Genomic DNA, 20,000 nt, shown 5'->3' on the forward strand with positions numbered 1-20,000 from the left:
TCTGCTTGTTGGGGAGTTTCTATCTGTGTATTTCTCTCTCTCTATTGGTGTTGTTTGTCAGTACGTTTCGGTATCTCTCTCTCTCTCTCTCTCTCTCTCTCTCTCTCTCTCTCTCTCTCTCTCTCTCTCTCTCTCTCTCTCTCTCTCTCTCTCTCTCTCTCTCTCTCCGGAAAACATTCCTGGAGGGTAAATTAGAAATGGAAATTGCGTACCAGAAGACAACCCAGGAGAGGCTGACTGAGAAAAGGAGCAATGATCAATACCGGAGGATAATAGAAGAGAGAGGAAGGAAATGATGAGCCCAGGGAAAAAAATAACAAGTGATGGAAATTTATATGGGACGAAATCCCTTATGAGAGAGAGAGAGAGAGAGAGAGAGAGAGAGAGAGAGAGAGAGAGAGAGAGAGAGAGAGAGAGAGAAGAAATATTACCCTCAGACAGTTAGTGAAGGCCGAGCGTCACAGGAACAACAGGTGTGCTGCGGCCGTCACGCCAGGTAGTGTTGTGACGCCGCCGACACCCTGGCATCATTTCTAAATATTTCTTTGTCAGATAATAAAGTTTTCCAGCTGATCGTGGTAATGTGTTATCTGTGCCTGCTGGTGTGTGTGTGTGTGTGTGTGTGTGTGTGTGTGTGTGTGTGTGTGTGTGTGTGTGTGTGTGTGTGTGTGTGTGATCGCCATTATAACACTATCAAACAGACAGACATAGCGGTTTATATGCAAGCATGAATTGTATTTGGTTGCGTGTTATATATTGAACACATGTTTACATACAGACAAAGAAATATATATCTAGTACTTAAGCTTTAGAACAGGTAAACAATATCGGATAAAATATTAAACTTTGAAGAATGTACATATAGAACATGAATAAATGACACGGTACACACTCGAGTTTACACATGCTAGATTCATGACCGACTGTCTTTTATTTGGGGGATTGCTTCTCTTCGCCACTCACCGCTCGCCGTCGGTGTGTTAAGGCTCCGTAGGATAGTTCCTTGTCTGTGTACCTGAGCGTCCTTCACCACCCATCTCGTCCATGGCTGCAGCGCGTCAGGCTCGCTGTCGTCACCTCCCCCAGGTTTTTGGCGGCACTTTTTTGTGTGTGTGTTCGGAGGGAGCCACCGCTAGGCGTCACCCTTACGAAGCTTAGCGCGTTCACTCTCCTTCTCCATCAGTCTCTCCGCTGATCCCTATCCCTTCCCTCCTTGTTATCTTGCGCCTAATTAATGCCATTATAACGAGTGCAGCAACACCTGACTCGCGCGTCCCCACTTCTCCGGTGACAGGTAACACCCACCTCTGCTCATTATAGCTGCCCCTGCTGCCTTCAGGCTCTACCTCTCCTAACCCTAACAACTTGACTCCTCTGCGTCTCCCAGGTGAACTAATCCTTATGGCCTCATCGCGTCCTGCGGCTCCGTCCCCCAAACACAAGTTGTCAAGCACACCGAGGGAAAGTTTTGCAGGGACCTTTGCACCTTGTAGTATCAGGAAGTCTGGTAGTTAGCGGCAGCCAGACTGTTTCATTATTTGGCAGTTGTTGGTGGAGGGGCGGTATGGAGAGTCATGGAAGGGGGAAGATAACTGCCTGATGATCACTCCTTCATAACTGTGGTGGATGAGTGTCCTGATGGTACACACTGCCCCTCACGGTCCCCCCTTAATGCATGTAAGCCTGCAGTGTCATGAAGAGTGACTCGGTGCAGGAGGTCTTGTGACGCCTGAGTGAACTTATCATCATCAGTACTAACTTTCCCAACATAATTTTCACGAGTAGTCATGCTTGCATTGTATCCTTCATGTTTATTCATGTGTCAGGCAGGACTCACACACTTTAAAACTTTATGTCTTTCAGGCAGATGTATAAACATGTTTTTGTGATGAGATAAAGTGAGAAAAACTGAAAAGCTCAACTCTTTATGGAATAAAGAAAACATCAGACAATATTCTGCTTAAAAAGGAAAGTCAATTCGGTGTGATTTAGTTGAGCGAAAAGTGCACAGTTCTTGCCGTGTGTGTGTGTGTGTGTGTGTGTGTGTGTGTGTGTGTGTGTGTGTGTGTGTGTGTGTGTGTGTGTGTGTGTGTGTGTGTGTGTGTGTCGCAGCCCCGCTGCCTCTCCTGGGACAAGTCAGGGGTCGCTGCCACCATGCACATCACATTGTCGTGCAGATTCGTACAGTCTCATCAGTTGTCAGTACAGTTTTATTGTTTCCCCAGTTAAAAACAAAAATAATATATGTAAAAAAAAATAAATAAAAAAATAATCTCCTTGAGTATCTTCTGACCAATATCAATAACTGTAATTCCGTACTCTAAGACGTTCTTTTGTCTCGGGAATGTTGTTCCTGTTTCGACGAGGATAGCAGCGTCTGAGTCTGGTGTCCGTGAGAGGAATGCATACTTGTATTCCGGGGAATGCAATACACACGCGGCGTGTGATGCCACGTGCAGCGTCTTCACCCTCTGTAGCCATTAATCAGCCCGCCATTGATCCACTTCGCCCATGTCATGGTTCACCTTAGCACGACCCTGCCTTCGTTTTAACTGATTGACATTTCACATTACACCTTTTTCTACAAATATTTCTAGCTGTGGCACCGTTACCAGAGTATGAATTTCCTCGTCACTCAATACCCTTGTTTCCTCGCCTGCGATACCCACACTCTTGTTCCCTTGTCCTGTGTATCCACACCTTTGTTTCCTCGTCCCTCATACCCACACATTTTGTTTCCTTATCCCTCATACTAGTCTTCTTGTTTCCCTTGCAGGTGGTCCCGCCCAAGGGTCTTAGCTCGAGGTACGGATCCCTAAGCCTGGCCACGAGTTAGGCTCAAGGAAGGTGACGCAGAGCTTTTGGTGGAAAATAAGTGCTACTGAAAACCTGGAGCGAATAAGCAAGAGTGGCCGTGATGCCGCAGCTTGTTGCTCCCACAGAAGAGATGTTTGCGGCCCAGACAAACACAAGTCCAGGAAACGGATGTGAGCCACGCGACGGATCGGAAATGAAGGTGTGTGTGTGTGTGTGTGTGTGTGTGTGTGTGTGTGTGTGTGTGTGTGTGTGTGTGTGTGTGTGTGTGTGTGTTCGGGGGGGCGGGGTAAGGGTGAGGGTGGATGTGTGTGTGTGCTGGATATGGATGGTGTATCTTCTCCCTTACCTTTGTACAGTTAACGAATTATCTTCCTTAATGAGGCCAATGAACACCGCCGCTCCTTGGGGACACTTTGTAGGTACCGTCGCAGTGAAAACAAGCAGATGCACCAAGGGTTGCTATCATGATGTGTTCGTCCAGAGGAGGAAAAATACTTAATTTGCTTAACCCTGCATCCTTGTTTCTCGTGTCCTCCGCTCCCCTGCCGCCCCTGTCGCCCCTGCACCTGCATCCTATTACTTGCCATCACGCTCAACAGAGTGCAGCAACGCGTTACCCAAGGCTGCCGCCATTATGTTGTTGAGGGCGCCGCCAATTGCTATACAGCTTTCCTGATGCTGCTCCTTGACACAAAGTGGCGAGCTTGGGGGCGGGGAAGGGAAACACTAATGTTCAGTTCCGTCTCTCTCTCTCTCTCTCTCTCTCTCTCTCTCTCTCTCTCTCTCTCTCTCTCTCTCTCTCTCTCTCTCTCTCTCTCTCTCTCTCTCTCTCTCTCTCTCTCTCTCTCTCTCTCTCTCTCTCTCTCTCTCTCTCTCTCTCTCTCTCTCTCTCTCTCTCTCTCTCTCTCTCTCTCTCTCTCTCTCTCTCAGGAAATAATGTGCGGTGTCAGTAGTAGCGATAGTGGTGTCTGCAGCATAAGTACATTAAAACATAAGAAAATAAGGGAAGCTGCAAGAAGCCATCAGGCCTACACGTGGTAGTCCCTGTTTGAAACATACCTATTTCCACCTATCATCCCTATCCATAAATTTGTCTTTTTTTTTTTTTTTTTAAGCTCCCTAATGATTCATCATTAACAACCTGATTATTGAGTCCATTCAGTTAATCTGCCACTCTATTTGAGAACCATTTTCTTCCTATCTCTCTTGAACGCAAACTTTTCAAGCTTGAAGCCATTATTTCTTGTTCTATCCTGATTGTTTATCCTGACAATTTTACTTACGTCACCCTTGTTTTATCCCATATACCGCTTAAAGAACTCTATCAGATTCCCTACGCCTCTCTGAGGAATGCAAATGTAAAAGCTTCAGTTTCATTTCGTAAGGAATATCCCTCATCCCCTGTATTCCTTGTCATTCTCCTTTGTATTAATTATAATAGACCTATATCCTTCCTGTAATATTTAGGACTAGAACTCCACAACATCATCTAGATGAGGTCTGACCACCGCCAAATATAACTTTAATATTACTTTGAGACTGCTATTTTCAGCACTCCTAAAAAGTGAGTCTTAGTATCCGATTTGCTTTATTTCCCGCCTCTATGCATTGTTTCCTTAGACGGAGATCAGAGATAACTATAATTCTTACATCTTTTTTCGTTCTTGTTATTCCTTCATTCTATCCAAAGGCTGCCTGCAAGGCGATGGCATCCGAATCTGACCTAATTATCCTACCTGTCTTCGTGTCATTGTAGTGGAAGAAGGAATAACAACAAGGGCTTCTCACTCGTCTGAAGGCAGATTCCGACTCACTTCCCAGGTTTCTTTTGCTTTCAGATATTAGGTCGAAAATTACATGACGTTATTTTGTGACCTGTAACTTGATCCAGTGAGTCATGATATGCATAATCAATCTCTTACTTGTATATTCATTTGGAGCTCCAACAGAGGTTTCCATTGATGAAGAGAATTGATGCTCCAGGATCAAAGTTCCACGTAATTTACATTTCTGAACTTTAAGTCTGGAAACTTTGATCCCTAAATATCCATCTTGGAACATTTTAATTTAGGATGAAATAAATTTTGACCAGTATGGGCTGCATTCCAGTCTGTCTGCCACATTTCATACGATTCGAGAGTATGGTTTCACCTGCCCTTGCTCGCACACACACTCACAAAAATAATAATAATAATAATAATAATAATAATAATAATAATAATGATAATAATAATGGTGATAAATTAATAAATAAATGAATAAAATTAAATACATAAATAAAAACACGGACTTTTCAGTAGTATATCAAATAAGTGAATGAGTGGTTAAAATAAATAGCTCAATACATGTACACGTCAGGGTTGTGTCCAGACCCGCTGAATGCCGACCACCTCTGTTAATTTTCATCACTATCCCAGAACTGAATCACTGTAGTTTCAATACCTGCAGTACTCAGTAAATTAACTTTCTATCAAAGTTTTAGTGCGGGAAGAAAGGCTGGTGGGCAGTGTTCGGTGCTTTCAAGTATAGTCTTCGTATCCCGGATACTTGAGGGCCGCGTAGCCCCGCGGTGAAGTCCTGGCTCTATGGCACACTGAGTGCATTGTAATATCGCGCGTATTTTAACCTGTATACTCTAAGGATTAGAGTATACAGAAGCATAATGTGCGTGTGTGTGTGTGTGTGTGTGTGAGAGAGAGAGAGAGAGAGAGAGAGAGAGAGAGAGAGAGAGAGAGAGAGAGAGAGAGAGAGAGAGAGAGAGAGAGAGAGAGAATTACGAAGAGGGGAAGATGTCCCTTGCCATCTTAGGCTTTAAAAATGTATTATCTCTGTTTATTGGCTTGCGAAGGCAACACTAATTACTCATGTTTTGAATGGAGGAACATGCTTTTATAGGTGGACAAATAGTGATAGGTAAAGTATACATTGATACATTTCGAGATCAAAACATTCATGCCCCCACACACACATTACATGTTTTTTACGTAGATAGTTAGCTGGACATTTAGTTGTAAGTTAGTAAATAAAACTTCTACGCTAAAAATGAACCTGATATATTAACGAACTTGCAAATGAAGTCCGACATTTCTTGTTTTCTACAGGATTTGAAAAAGAACACTTCATTTGTTGGATACGGTCTCTGGTGTAGCCAGAGTTGGGAAAAAAAGATTAACAAATGATAGTGAAGTATATAATTAAAGGGAAGTTCTTCGTGTCTCTACTGGGGTGGCGCACTTCCTTCAGTTTTTTAATACACCTGCTTATGATAACTCATGACCACATTCCTGTCTGTAGAAGCTCAATAGTCTACGTCACTGAACTCTCACTTGCACAAGCTGGTGAGACTGCCGCAGAGTTTTCAGTGGTACCTGAGTGACCACGCTTTCATTACAACTGCAGGCATGTTGGAAGGAATTGTTCTTAAGTGGTGGTAGATGAATAGAACAGGCTCATTGATCAGCTTGTGAGTCACTGGGGAGTTTTAATAGAAGATTAGACAAATATTGAGATGAGGGTGATAGGTGACATGGTTGTGTGTTTGATAGAGGGAGTGTCACGTATAGGCCTGACGGTTTCTTGCAGCTTCTCTCGTTTTCTTGTGTTTTTGCTGAAATTTGTATCTTCCAGTGGGAATTTTGAACCATCCTGTGTACCTTCTTGGAAAATATTCACTTGGATTTACATTTATATTGTCCCTTAGATGACCAAATTCCACTCCACTTGCAAAATTTCATCCTATTTCGACCTAGGGTTTAGCTTCCCATTACACACACACACACACACACACACACACACACACACACACACACACACACACACACACACACACACACACACACACACACACACACACACACACACACACACACACACACACACATTCAGTAGTACATTAGCTGATAGTTATGAATAAGTGTTAGTAAGAGCGGATGTGATAATGTTCGTAGTAATGTTGACAGTAATCATGGTGGTGTAAGTAGTAGTAGTAGTAGTAGTAGTAATAGCGACAGCAGTAATAATGGTAGAAGTGGGTGTCGTTGTGGTTGACAGTAGTAGTGATGGTGGAGGACGTGATGGCGCAACCAGTTTGTTTTGTGGTGGCGTCCTAGTCATCACAGTCATTGCTGGCGGTCATAATGTATGTACCCACCACAGCCTCCCTTGTAATAATGATGACGCAATAGTTGGGTCACATATCACACAAGTTTGTCCGGCTGTCAGGGATTCGGGAAAACAGAAAGAGAGAGAGAGAGAGAGAGAGAGAGAGAGAGAGAGAGAGAGAGAGAGAGAGAGAGAGAGAGAGAGAGAGAGAGAGAGAGAGAGAGAGAGAATGTCATCTCCACTATCAGGACAATACTAATTAAGATGTGTTGTAAGGTGTCAGTAGTGCGGATGACAAATAAATGGGTTTTACGTCTCATTTTCTTCCCCAGTCAAGACTTCTTAGGAGGAGGAGGAGGAGGAGGAGGAGAAAAGGGTGGCAAAGGAAGGGTGCAGGAAAGGAAATGAAGAAGAAAGGAAACAGAAGGATTAGAGTATACAGAAGCATAATGTGTGTGTGTGTGTGTGTGTGTGTGTGTGTGTGTGTGTGTGTGTGAGAGAGAGAGAGAGAGAGAGAGAGAGAGAGAGAGAGAGAGAGAGAGAGAGAGAGAGAGAGAGAGAGAGAGAGAGAGAGAGAGAGAGAGAGAGAGAGAGAGAGAGAGAGAGAGAGAGAGAGAGAGAGAGAGAGAATTACGAAGAGGGGAAGTGAACTGAAGAAAATGAACTAGTTAAATTTGAGATAGAGAATAAATGCTTGTACGAGAATGAGAGAGAGAGAGAGAGAGAGAGAGAGAGAGAGAGAGAGAGAGAGAGAGAGAGAGAGAGAGAGAGAGAGAGGGAGGGAGAGAAGGAGAAGAAGGAGAAGGAGAAGGAAGAGAAGGAGGAGAAGAAGGAGAAGGAGAAGAAGAAGGAGAAGAAGGAGAAGAAGGAGAAGAAGGAGAAGGAGGAGAAGAAGGAGAAGAAGGAGAAGGAGAAGGAGGGGAAGGAGGAAAAGGAGATGGAGATGGAGATGGAGATGGAGATGGAGATGGAGATGGAGATGGAGATGGAGATGGAGATGGAGATGGAGATGGAGAGAGAGAGAGAGAGAGAGAGAGAGAGAGAGAGAGAGAGAGAGAGAGAGAGAGAGAGAGAGAGAGAGAGAGAGAGAGAGAGAGAGAGAGAGAGAGAGAGAGAGAGAGAGAGAATTGACCGTATATGTGTGTGTGTGTGTGTGTGTGTGTGTGTGTGTGTGTGTGTGTGTGTGTGTGTGTGTGTGTGTGTGTGTGTGTGTGTGTGTGTGTAAGTTCGCGTGTATTGTTGCAGTCAAGGAAAGGCATGACTAAAGTTTATATATATTATTTTCTTGAACATTTATATTTCCACTGAAGAAGAGACAACGCTGAAATATTAGAAAGGTTATCAGAAGTTATGAAAAATACATAGACGGAATGCGATCAGGAGGAAAAGGAGGATTAGGAAGCACAGAAGGAAGAGAAAGAAGGGAAACTGCATCAGGAGCGTGTGGGTGGAGGAGAGAAGGGAGGAGAGGGAGGGAGGCAGTGGGAGGGAAGCACTAACACCACTAACTTCTCAGCTTCCCGCAACAGCAGTCATAAGGCGGCCAAGTTTCACACAGCCACGAATATTTGAGCAGCTGTTCATCTGCTCCCTAGTGCCGGTCCGCGCCCCTCGTGCCTGCCTGCCTGCCTGTGTGTGTGTTTGTGTGTTTCCATGCTAACCGTAGCTTGGCCAGTATGACATGCCTACATCTTCCCATGACATGACGCTTCCTCCTACACGCCTTAGTCTCTCACATCGTCTTCCTCGTCAACGTGCTCCCCGTGGTTGCCTCCCGGGCCGTCTCGCCGCCCCTCGTCACTGCCGCTTCCGCTGCCCTCACCCTCCCCTCCTACCCCGACCCCAGCGGCTGCTCCGCATTGTCTGCAGCTCTTCGGCGGTCTCTATCGGTTTCTGTCGCTCAGTAATGTTCCGCCGTGTTCTCTTCCACGACCCAGGGGGGAGGGGGAGGCGGGCTCCTTTGTGGCTGCAGGCCCATTGATGGTGTTGTTGGCATCTTAATGAGCTGTTCTCTTACACGTTATTCTGGGTGCGCCCTCGTGTGTGCTGCTAATGCTGCACACACACACACACACACACACACACACACACACACACACACACACACACACATGCTGACACAATCTGCGTGTGTAGGTGATATATAGATAGATAGATAGTCGATGTTATACATACATACATAAGTACATACATACATAAATACATACAAAGATCAACATGTTTAAGTAATGTAGGTGTGGAGGAAGTCGGGCAGGACGAGCGTGTTTCCGCGGCTGGTGTCCGGTACCGCAATGAATAATTACTGGTGGAGCAAGACGTGTGCTCATTCAGTAAAGGTTTTTCACTGTTCACTTGTTTCTCTACGGGTGGCGCCTTGTCCCGCAGCGGATCCGGTGACCCAAAAAGAGCAGCGTGAGGCAGCGGCTCCAGAGGTGATGACGCAGCCTAAACTTAACGTTCCAGCCAAGAGAACTAGGATACAGATGTGCGAGAGAAAAATCATTAAAACACCTCTTGAAGGAACGCGTGGGCGGAGGAGCAGCTATGAGAAGACTGTTTTTCCTCCGCGAAGAACGAAATTATGTGAAGGTTTCCTCTTTCATCAGCGACAGCGAAAAGGAGGAAGATGGGAAACTGTACGATGTGTTCGGGGAAAAGAGAAAAGGGAGGGATGGTAATGAAGAGAATGGCGATGGAGAAAAGGAAGAACGATGAAGGAGGCAGACGGCGATGAAGGAGGGAGACAGCGATGAGGAATAAGGATAGCGATGGAGGAGAGGAGAGGAAGAAGTGAAGGAAGAGAAGGTAACGGTGGAGGGAAGGACCGATAAGGGAATGGGAGGGAGATGAAGGATAAGGATATCAATGCAGTGCAGGAGTGTGACAAATGGTGCTGAAGGAGTAAAAGAAGTGAATGAAGGACACAAGGACAAGGTTATGAAGGCAGTGCAAAGGGAACCAAGTAGCGGAAGTGTATGCGTAGTAAGAGGAATCTCGCGCAACAAACCACGAAACAAGAACATATGTTGAGAGGAAAGGATGCAAGAAAGTAGAGCTAAAAGACACGGACGAAGGAGGAAGGTAAGGACGAGCTTAGGGGATTTGAGGGAGAGGGAGGCGGAGGGGCACGGGAAAGCGGTACGGAATCTCAAAATATCCCTTGCAACACTTGGGATGAAAGACACAACTCCCGCCGGCCACAACAACAGAAGGGGGCGAGGGTGAGCCGGAGACTGAGGGAGAGAGAAGGAAGGCGAGGTGCTGCGGTCACTCAGGATCTCAGACGTGCGGGTAAGTCAGCGACTCCCCGCTCGTAGGTCAAGCCACCCTGCCTAAGGCAATCTGGGTGTCGTAATGTCAACTCGGAAATCATGCCGCGACTGTCGCCCCGAAAATGCTGTGAGACGAGAGCAAACAGGGAGTGTGTTCAGGACAGCCCGCACCCACTGTGATAAGGGGTGTAGGGACTGTTTGCTTACCTTTGTGTGTGTGTGTGTGTGTGTGTGTGTGTGTGTGTGTGTGTGTGTGTGTGTGTGTGTGTGTGTGTGTGTAATATTCTCCCTTAAGTATTGGCACGGTAGCACGGTTATCCAGCACCTTCCCTGCAGTCCTCTTCCCCAGCCAGGCCTCGCCCCAAGTCGCCCAGCGCTGGGGGGAGGGATACCGCTGTGCAGACAGGAAGAATGGACGGCCGAGGAGCAGGCGGCGTGCACGGGGAACATTTATGAGTGTGCGCTTTTTCCATGGTGTGCTCAAGGATGTACGACTACTCGGTGAAGGTGAAGGGAGCATGCTGGCTTACACGCTGCCGCTCCAGCTGTTGTTGCTGCTTCACCGGTGCTTGCTGCTGTGTGCCCTCGTGCCGTCACGTTCCTGTATAATTGAACTGAGTGGTGTTGTCACGATTCAAGAACATAAAGAAGATATTTGCCTTTCTATTACGATGTGCAGTGTCACTTATTGACTCGTACGACTTGTTTAGTAATAATTTTCTACGCATATGTAAAACGACTAAAATAATCTTATGTTGAGTGAGGATGACCAGCAGCTGATCTGATGGGAGTGATGTGATACGTAGCGAAGTAGTGCAGCAGGGACGGGTGATTGACTTGTAAGCGTGGGAGCATCTGTTGGTTTGTAGAGAAGAAATGGTGCGATGTGTTAGCCTGACCAAGTGCTGAAGGAGAGAGTGGTCGAGATCTGTTGTGTTCACCAGGCGGGTGTGTGGAGGGACAGTTTGCTTCGACATACTTATCTTTTTATTGACATTATATATACTGATATTTGATTGTCCTTTATTAATAAATATATGTCGGATGTAGTTTACCGTACAAATTAATGACTTCTGTTTACGAAAGAAATACATTCTCGTGTTGGCGCCACAATTATTGCAAGGCCGCCGTGATTCTTTTGCCTTTTTTTCGTTACGTTTTGTGCTGTGATATATATATATATATATATATATATATATATATATATATATATATATATATATATATATATATATATATATATATATATATATATATATATATATATATATTAGTATTTTTTTTTTTTTTTTTTTTTTTTTCCATGTGTAAAAGATTGGCTGTAGGCTATGAACAAGAATGTATGTTAAAATCCCTCTTAATCGCTTCTTCCCCTAGAAAAAATCAGAGTACTGTGTCGTAAGCTGTAAAAAAGATGAACAGATCACCGCTTGACTGTTCCGTTGTTAATCTTAAGTATTCTTTTCATTGTTCTATTTTTGACTGACGTGTTTTTTTTTTAGAAAATAACTTGCAATCCAGTGAGCAGTCAGCCTCAGTGCCACGAGACGCATTACTTCGCTCGTCTCCAAGTGGACGGTCTTGCTGTGGGTGTGAATCTCAGCAGCCAGTGAAGCGCGTCCCTTGGGCACCGCGCCGTATCGAGCTGCTAATTAGTTATCCCCCGCAGCTGTTTTCTCTGCTGATATGAGTGTTGTGATTGTCATGGGTGTTATTACTGCAGACAGTTGTATACAGCCCTCGTGCACCAAGACTGTCATTTGTTGAGCCGCGTAGTGTTGTGCCGGGACGGTCAGTATTACACCAGCGCTGTACTGGTAGCGTCGCCTCCCTCAGTGGCAACCTTTCCTGTTCGACTTCTTAGACTTGCTTCTATAAGTCTAAGAAGTCTATATAAGTCTCTCTCTCTCTCTCTCTCTCTCTCTCTCTCTCTCTCTCTCTCTCTCTCTCTCTCTCTCTCTCTCTCTCTCTCTCTCTCTCTCTCTCTCTCTCTCTCTCTCTCTCTCTCTCTCTCTCTCTCTCTCTCTCTCTCTCTCTCTCTCTCTCTCTATATATATATATATATATATATATATATATATATATATATATATATATATATATATATATATATAAACACACACACACACACACACTTTGAGGAATGTGAGTCCCAATCCTTCCTTTGACATTTTATATATTTCGCTGCTTACACTTTTAATTTTAACCACGTGCTGGGAAGAGTCAGATGGACTAACACACACAAATACCTTTGTCAATGGTCAAGAGATTTAGATTCGCCTCATCTCCGGGGTCGCGAGTGTCATCCAGTCTTGTACGTGTCTCTACATTCCGTGGAGACTGAATATAAAGAACGAAGCTTCGAAGAATCTTACTTCCCTCCATCAGTACACCAAGCCGTTGCCTTACATTAAACCTACATGCAAATAGCATACCGGACAGAAATGCATAGACAAAGTTAATTAGTCATATAACTTTTTTTTTTATTCAAAGAAATTATAAGTCACGTACCCCTCTTCCACACTGAACATCCTCTGTCTACCCTTTACTTATAATCTAAACTGGAAACCACATCTCATCTCTAGCTAAAACAACTTCTATGAAGTTAGACGTTGTGAGTCGTCTCCGCCAGTTTTTCTCACCACCACCCCCAGCTGTTAACTGTGTACAGGGGCCATATTTGGCTGTATGGAGAGGGCGGTTCCACTCACACCGGTCTCTTAGACAGGTTAGAATCGAAAGATTTTCGTCTGTCAGCTCCTCTCCTCTAACTGACTGTCTTCAGCCTCTTTCTCATCGTCACATTATTGCATCTCTTGTTATCTTCTACTGCTATTTTCATGCCAAATGCCCTTCTGAACTTGCTAACTACATCCCCCCCTCCTCCCGCGGCCTCATCCCTATTCTGTCCACCTCTTTAATGCAAGAGTTAAACATTATTCTCAGTCATTCATTCTCTTTTTTGGCAAACTCTGAAACTCCCTGCCTGCTCTGTATTTCCTTCTTCCTATGACTTAACTCTTTCAAGAGGGAGGTTTCAAGAAACTTATCCTCTTAATTGTTTACGATAGTTTCTAACTCTGAGGACTGGCACCTCAGTGGGCCTTTATTTTTTTTCTTTTAATTTTGTTGCTTTTGGTTGGAGTCTCGTACAAAAAAAAAAAAATCAAGTACGGTTTCTGTAATGATACACTGCCATTATGTTACTTTCATGAGGGACCAACAACGCACGTGCAGCACTTTGCAGCACACGTGTGGAAGGAAATAGTGATAGAGAACAACTGAAATTCCTTCATGTGGTGTAAAATAGCGTGGCTGGTGGTGAGGAAAGGCCTGAGAGTACACGTCCAGAACGAGTACCGGATGTGACCTTTGTTTGCTTGTTTATCTGTTTATGTGTCTGAATAACGTCTTAAAAATTATTAGAGGATTTCAATATATTTTGTGATTTGTGGCTGAGGACTGATTTATTGGTCTTCACAGCTAATCCCGACATGTACACGTGTATGCACCACTTTTCTTTCCTTTCCTTTCCTCTCCTTTCCTTTTTTTTTTCCCTCTGTATTTTGATTATCATGAAGCTCCCCACAGGTTTCTTTGCTCACGCCTGTAGAGAGTATTTACCACATTTTATATTATTGTATGGCCCTGGCTGAGATATATACGTTGTCTCAAGTGGCTTCTGCATTTACAATGTCTGAAAGTGTTGAGGGGGTACATGGGGTGAGCAGAATGTGGGCGCCGCGCGGGTAACGGAGCCTAGCCACTCCCAGGCCTCCAGGTGTGGGAATTCAGGATTGTCAGTTGTTTTGTGTGAGCTGCCTCAATCATGTTAATTATCTAAATGCAAAACACTCTTAGCATACGCCCGAAAAAATGTTACTCCGCTGTTTGTGAACAATAGAGCTTTTTTTTTTTTTTTTTTTTTTTTTTTTTTTTTTTTTTTTTTTTTTTAGCAATGCTTCATTAAAGGTGCGCGGTTCGGAAGAAAGGCAACGGAATGTAACGTTATTCACTGTCACTCTCTGTGATTAATGGGTCCATTTTTTTCTCCTCATATTTTGTGTCGCTTACCTCTCCTCCATATAGATAGCTAATATTAGTGCGTTCAAGAAATATATATATATATATATATATATATATATATATATATATATATATATATATATATATATATATATATATATATATATATATATATATATATATATAGATAGATAGATAGATAGATAGATAGATAGATAGATAGATGATAGATACACTTACTTATTTATTATGTGTTGATAGTCTTCGATTAACCTCCTTTTGCACGTTAAGCAGAAAAAAAAACTTTCTTTTAACTTCAAGTTATCACATGGAATTAATATTTCCCGTCACGTGAAGAGTGAGGCTGAGGGTGGTGTGCCTCAGTCTTGTGTGGGCATACATATATTAAGTCAGGAGTCACGGCTGGCCAGCACGCACTGCTTTGGCGAGACTTCAAGGTTATCTGCAAACTGACGGTAACCTTCCCCGCTGTCTAGGAAACAGCTGTGCCCTTCTGCCACACATCCCACGGTACATCGGGCATCGGGCTTCCCTCAGTCATCCGCCATCTGGTCTTGGGCTTCAAGTGTGAGACTAGCTTTCGCGTTGCTCATAAATTTTACTATAATGTAACACGTTGACTTTCTAAGCGGATATTTCTAATTGGGCTTGAGATGGTGACTGGCACATGTAAAAGATTTGGGGGTTGCTGCCACCCACTGGCGAACACTTGAAGTGATCTGTGTGATAGTCGTTATAAATATTCTTAAAGCGTCCAAATAATGTTTCGTCTCACTGGCCGCTGAACCTGTGGTGGATGCCATCCCCTCACCCCGGGACGCAGGGCCGCTGTGACATCCGGGTTTCCACAGTTTCGCTTCCCCAGGTTTCCCAGGTTTCCCCAGGCACCCATTTATTGACCAGTAGAAAGGAATGACGAACGGCTGGGTGGACTGTGCTCTGACTGAGGCCCGCGGATTCGTAAGCTGTTGTACCCCTGAGGAGGTAGCGTAGGTAAGAGGTGTACATAGACTCGATAACCCTTGGGGGAATCGTCTTATCTTACTCTTTCAGGAAGAAAGTTACTTCTAGCGAAACTCTTTCCAGTTAAGAAGACTTCACAGAACCTTCGGTCATTTGCATTAGCATCTAAACGTTTCATCAGCTTAATTCATTTCCAGTTCCTGAATGTCTTTAAGGCATCGTAACATACTCTCCCTTCCTTTTCTCTTGACTTACTTTCGCCTGCCGTGACACAAATCGATGGTTCACGTCAGCATCGTGGTACACGTGCGTCGTGTTGGTGAATGACTCTCCGCTCGTTGAGCCCTCACCTGCCTCAGTAGCTTGTGGCCGAGCTCCGGCGTCTCTCGTGGCCCCTTACCATCAACCCTGAAATGTCTTTTATGTCTTCGTGAAAGAGATCCTCTGGAGGACTCTACTTCTGTTTTAAAGAACATTACAATAACTGACCACAAGCTGTCACTCCTACACAAGGCAGTTCCTATGGTAACATTATTTAGCAGAGTCTGATTACATTACAAGGGTCTCGAGAGCCTGAGACTCATTCGCTTAACGCAAAAGAACATGTAAGGTGCTACAGTAACTACAGATTTGAGGTTGTTTAATAGCACTTCGCCACAACTCACTGGGTCCGCATGACGAATCCTGTGACGGAGCAGGTGCCTGGGAGAAAACTTTTTCTGTATATCTAGAGGACACGAATAAATAAATAGGTGAATAATTAAAAAAAAAAAAAAAAGGCCTTCTTTAAACACGCTCCCAAAACTCAGGAAGAGAACTGAAAGAGTCAGCCGACAGATTACAATCCCTATTTCTCTGTGACTAACCTTTAGGCGGACGAGCGTCGCCACACATCAGGATCTACAGAGTTACACCTCGGATCGTTTTAAAGGATCTGTTTTGCTTGAAACCGCTTTATTTAAAAATATGTTACTTTTTATAAGTTAAGGGAGCTCTCGCTACTCATCACTATCAAGTTCAGAAGAAAGATTAAACCTATTGACATTGGCATGGTGTTCTTATGAGATTAGCAACGGTAAGTCGCCGTTCATCTATTTTCAAGCAATCTAGTAGAAAGGAAAATATATGGGAAACATTTTTGTCATATATATATATATATATATATATATATATATATATATATATATATATATATATATATATATATATATATATATATATATATATATATATATATATATATATATATATATATATATATATATATATATATATATATATATATATATATATATGTAAATAATGCTGCTAACATCGTTCAGCTTTGGTCAGTGGTATATTGTCTTATAAATTTAACATTATTGCTCGTATTTTTATATGAAATGTTATAATTTAGAAACCTAAGACGAAGAATTACCCCTTGAGTTACATCTGCCCTTTGTCTACTGTTAGCATTGTACAAATTGAGGAAACTTAAGGGGCTTCTTTCTCCTGAGGGTGCAAAAGGGCAGCGTGACGTGCTGGTAGGGACGCGAAGCTTGATATTGATTCAGTGAGCATTGGAATACCGAGAAACGGTGGACTTTCACAATCATATTTATCCTGTCGTGTCGTTATGTTTGCATGAGGTGGTGATACTGCGATGCATCAAGGAACGCTGACCGTGACTTTTAGATACAGTGGAATCCTTTTCTTTCTCTCTTTTCTCATGTTTTATAATTCAGAAAAGAGTGAGGGCATGGAAGGTGACGAGGCGCGATTTGGAGTGACGCGTGACGCCTTGCTGGGGATTGCGTCACGTGCGGGCGATGTAAAGGCCGCTCTGTTGTTAAACTTTTGTGCTGATTTCTGCATTATGCAAAAACTAATCACATAGAGACCAGTACTTCCAAACTCTTCCCACCTTTGAGTTAGACTTGATATTCCGCGAAGGTCACGGATTGCTCGCTAGTCGCACGCTATCGCCGCTCAGCTGACGCTCCTGTCCACATATCGCGCTTACATTTGATTTTAACAGTCATCTTTTCTTTTTTTTCAGCATATAATACTTATAAGTATGATACATATGGTTTTAATAAAACGAACTAAGCTCCGTTTCTGTTTACCCACCGTCCGCGCCGGCACACTCTACCGGAGACTATTGTATTACTGTTAGGCGGCTTTAACATGCTGGGAAAAGAATGGTGAAAAAATAATTTGTCCTTTGTTCATCTTCATCGGGCTTTTGTTCTTGGCTGGTACTTTATATATTAAAAATTATTTAATTTGTCATTGGTCTCAGTCTGTTTCCATTTGTCTAAACGTAAATTAAAGCACTGGGAGGCCTTATGAAAACCACCACGATCGAGTATAGGACCATATTCTGAGACACTCGTGTGCCTCACCTCCACTACATCCAAAACGCTGTAGTTGAACTTACACGACTTTTAAAAAGTATTTTTTTTATGGTCTAAGTGACAAATTAAAGTTTTCTACGTTATTAATAGGAGAAACACACTTGGGAATCCGGTTAATCATCTCTATGACCTTTGAAAATAGTCGTGATAAGAGAGCAAAGCCTTTCTGAATACGGGCCATACTCTTCACCCCCAGCATGTGTTACGTTCTGTCACGCTTCCCCGCCACTGCTCCACGGAAGCCTCGTGCATTGGTGCAGCGTGGCGCTGAGAAGGAAGTAAGGGACAGGTTTTGTTTTAGAGGCGGCCTGGTGTCTCTTCCCCTTGAGCATATGTAAAGCGGGCGGCCAGCGGCTGTGTGGTGCAGGCTGGCGCGGCGTCCACTCCCTTGACATTCCGACCTTATGAACATGTGAACCGCCGTGTTTTGCGTTATAATTGTTATTGCTCCTAGTGGTACTACTACTGCTAGTACTGTTACTACTACCGCCGCCGCTACTGCTGCTGCTGCTTCAGCTACTACTACTACTACTACTACTACGTACTTCAATCTCTTGTCATATTTTTTTTCTCGTCATTCGGGACAGACATACAGACATAGTATTGTTTTTATTTTCCTCCTGCTGCTGTTCCTACTACTACTGCTACTACAACAAGTACTACTGCTGCTGCTGCTGCTACTACTACTACTACTACTACTACTACTACTACTACTACTACTACTACTACTACTATTACTACTACTACTACTACTACTACTACCACCACCACCATTAATGCAATAATACAACTTCAAGCCCACCATGTCGTAATTTCCTTGTCATTCGGGAAAGGCATACAGGAAAGGAACTGCTCTGCACTCATGAAAGACAAACGGAAAGGATAAAAACGGCGGCCATGGAGGCGTGAATACTGATACAAATAACCAGCCAGTGTCACTTGCCGGTGGAGGAGCAAACGAACCAATTTTTGAACGAATTCTGAAAGCTGACCAAACACTGTACGATATATTCATTGCATCTGTGTGTACAAGTCCGTCTATTTATGTGTACGGTTGTATAAGCTTCCTCTGGTTAACCCTTTTTCGGGAGCGGCTTTCTTTTGGGGGGTGGGAGGGGTGGAGAGGGGTGGGGACAGGGGATGGATAGCGGCCATCTTCACGCATAGGAAATGTGTGTATGCATAGGAAATGTGTGTATCTTTGTATGTGTACGTTTATTATATATGTATGTCTATGTATATTACGACAATCTATGGCAATTTTTTTTCATGTTGTCTTTTCCTTTGTTTGTCTGTCCAGCCATTCATTCATCTTATCTCTGCCATGATGAACAAGAATCGTATTCATCATTAATTTTCTACTATTTGTTTTCATGAATTAGCTGATTTCTTTTGCTCACGCCTTTTAAACTTCAATTCAAAACAACGTATCAGACTGTGTATCAGACGCATAGAGGCGATAACTGAAAATCCTTTGTATCCGGCGTTAAAACTGGAGTCGAACCCTCGAAACTAATCGTCTACTCGCGGTAGCTTATCATAATCCAGACTCATGTTTTCTTTCATCATCAGACAACCGAGCAAAATCAAAAGATATATTGTAGTTTGTTTTCTTTGGTATCTACCTTTCCTTTCCCACACTTTATCCTCTTTTACTTTGCCTTGCTTGGATTAAAAAAAATAAAATAAATATATATATATATATATATATATATATATATATATATATATATATATATATATATATATATATATATATATATATATATATATATATATATATATATATATATATACGGACTAAGTCCACTCTTATCTATCACCTTTCTGTTTCTTTGCATCTACATTTCATTACCCACGCTGCATCCTTTAATTTGCCTTCTTTGGGTTATTAAAAACTCAAAATAATATACTCAGTTCACTCGTACATACCACCTTCCTGCTCCTATACTCCCTGCCCGCAGTGTATATTGTTTTACTTTACCGTCTTTGAGTTATTAAAAAAAGCTCAACATAACTTAGACTCAATATTTACCTGCCGTCTTCCTGTTCCCATACTCAGCTCTCCGGGCAGTGGCAGGAGTGGACAAGCACGTGTTATGGCTGCTTCATCTAACCCCGGTAGAGGCTCGTGACCCGCTTGTTTATTTCGGTGGGAGGCAGTTTCAGATTTTCTTCCTATTAAGCTGGTGCTGGAACTTAATTCTCTCTCTCTCTCTCTCTCTCTCTCTCTCTCTCTCTCTCTCTCTCTCTCTCTCTCTCTCTCTCTCTCTCTCTCTCGCCATGTAACCTTGTTGCGTGGACATTAGATCACTCAATTAGTTTTTTCTTTATTTTTTTTTTCTTTGACAGCGAATGTTTCTTCACGAGGCGCCTGACACTGCTGGCATAATTATATGTTCCA

At 43.2% G+C, this 20,000-nt stretch overlaps 1 long non-coding RNA gene across 1 annotated transcript in view; it reads left to right on the forward strand.

The window, feature by feature from the left end:
• The window catches only part of LOC135101307 (uncharacterized), a 302,592-nt gene that overhangs the window by 221,107 nt on the left and 61,485 nt on the right, over positions 1-20,000 (forward strand). The window contains exon 6 of the long non-coding RNA XR_010269191.1: positions 2,777-3,016. This is a non-coding gene — a long non-coding RNA (uncharacterized LOC135101307). The remainder of the gene's footprint in view (positions 1-2,776; positions 3,017-20,000) is intronic.

Source organism: Scylla paramamosain, chromosome 1 (assembly GCF_035594125.1).
Source record: "Scylla paramamosain isolate STU-SP2022 chromosome 1, ASM3559412v1, whole genome shotgun sequence".
NCBI classification, from domain to species: domain Eukaryota; kingdom Metazoa; phylum Arthropoda; class Malacostraca; order Decapoda; family Portunidae; genus Scylla; species Scylla paramamosain.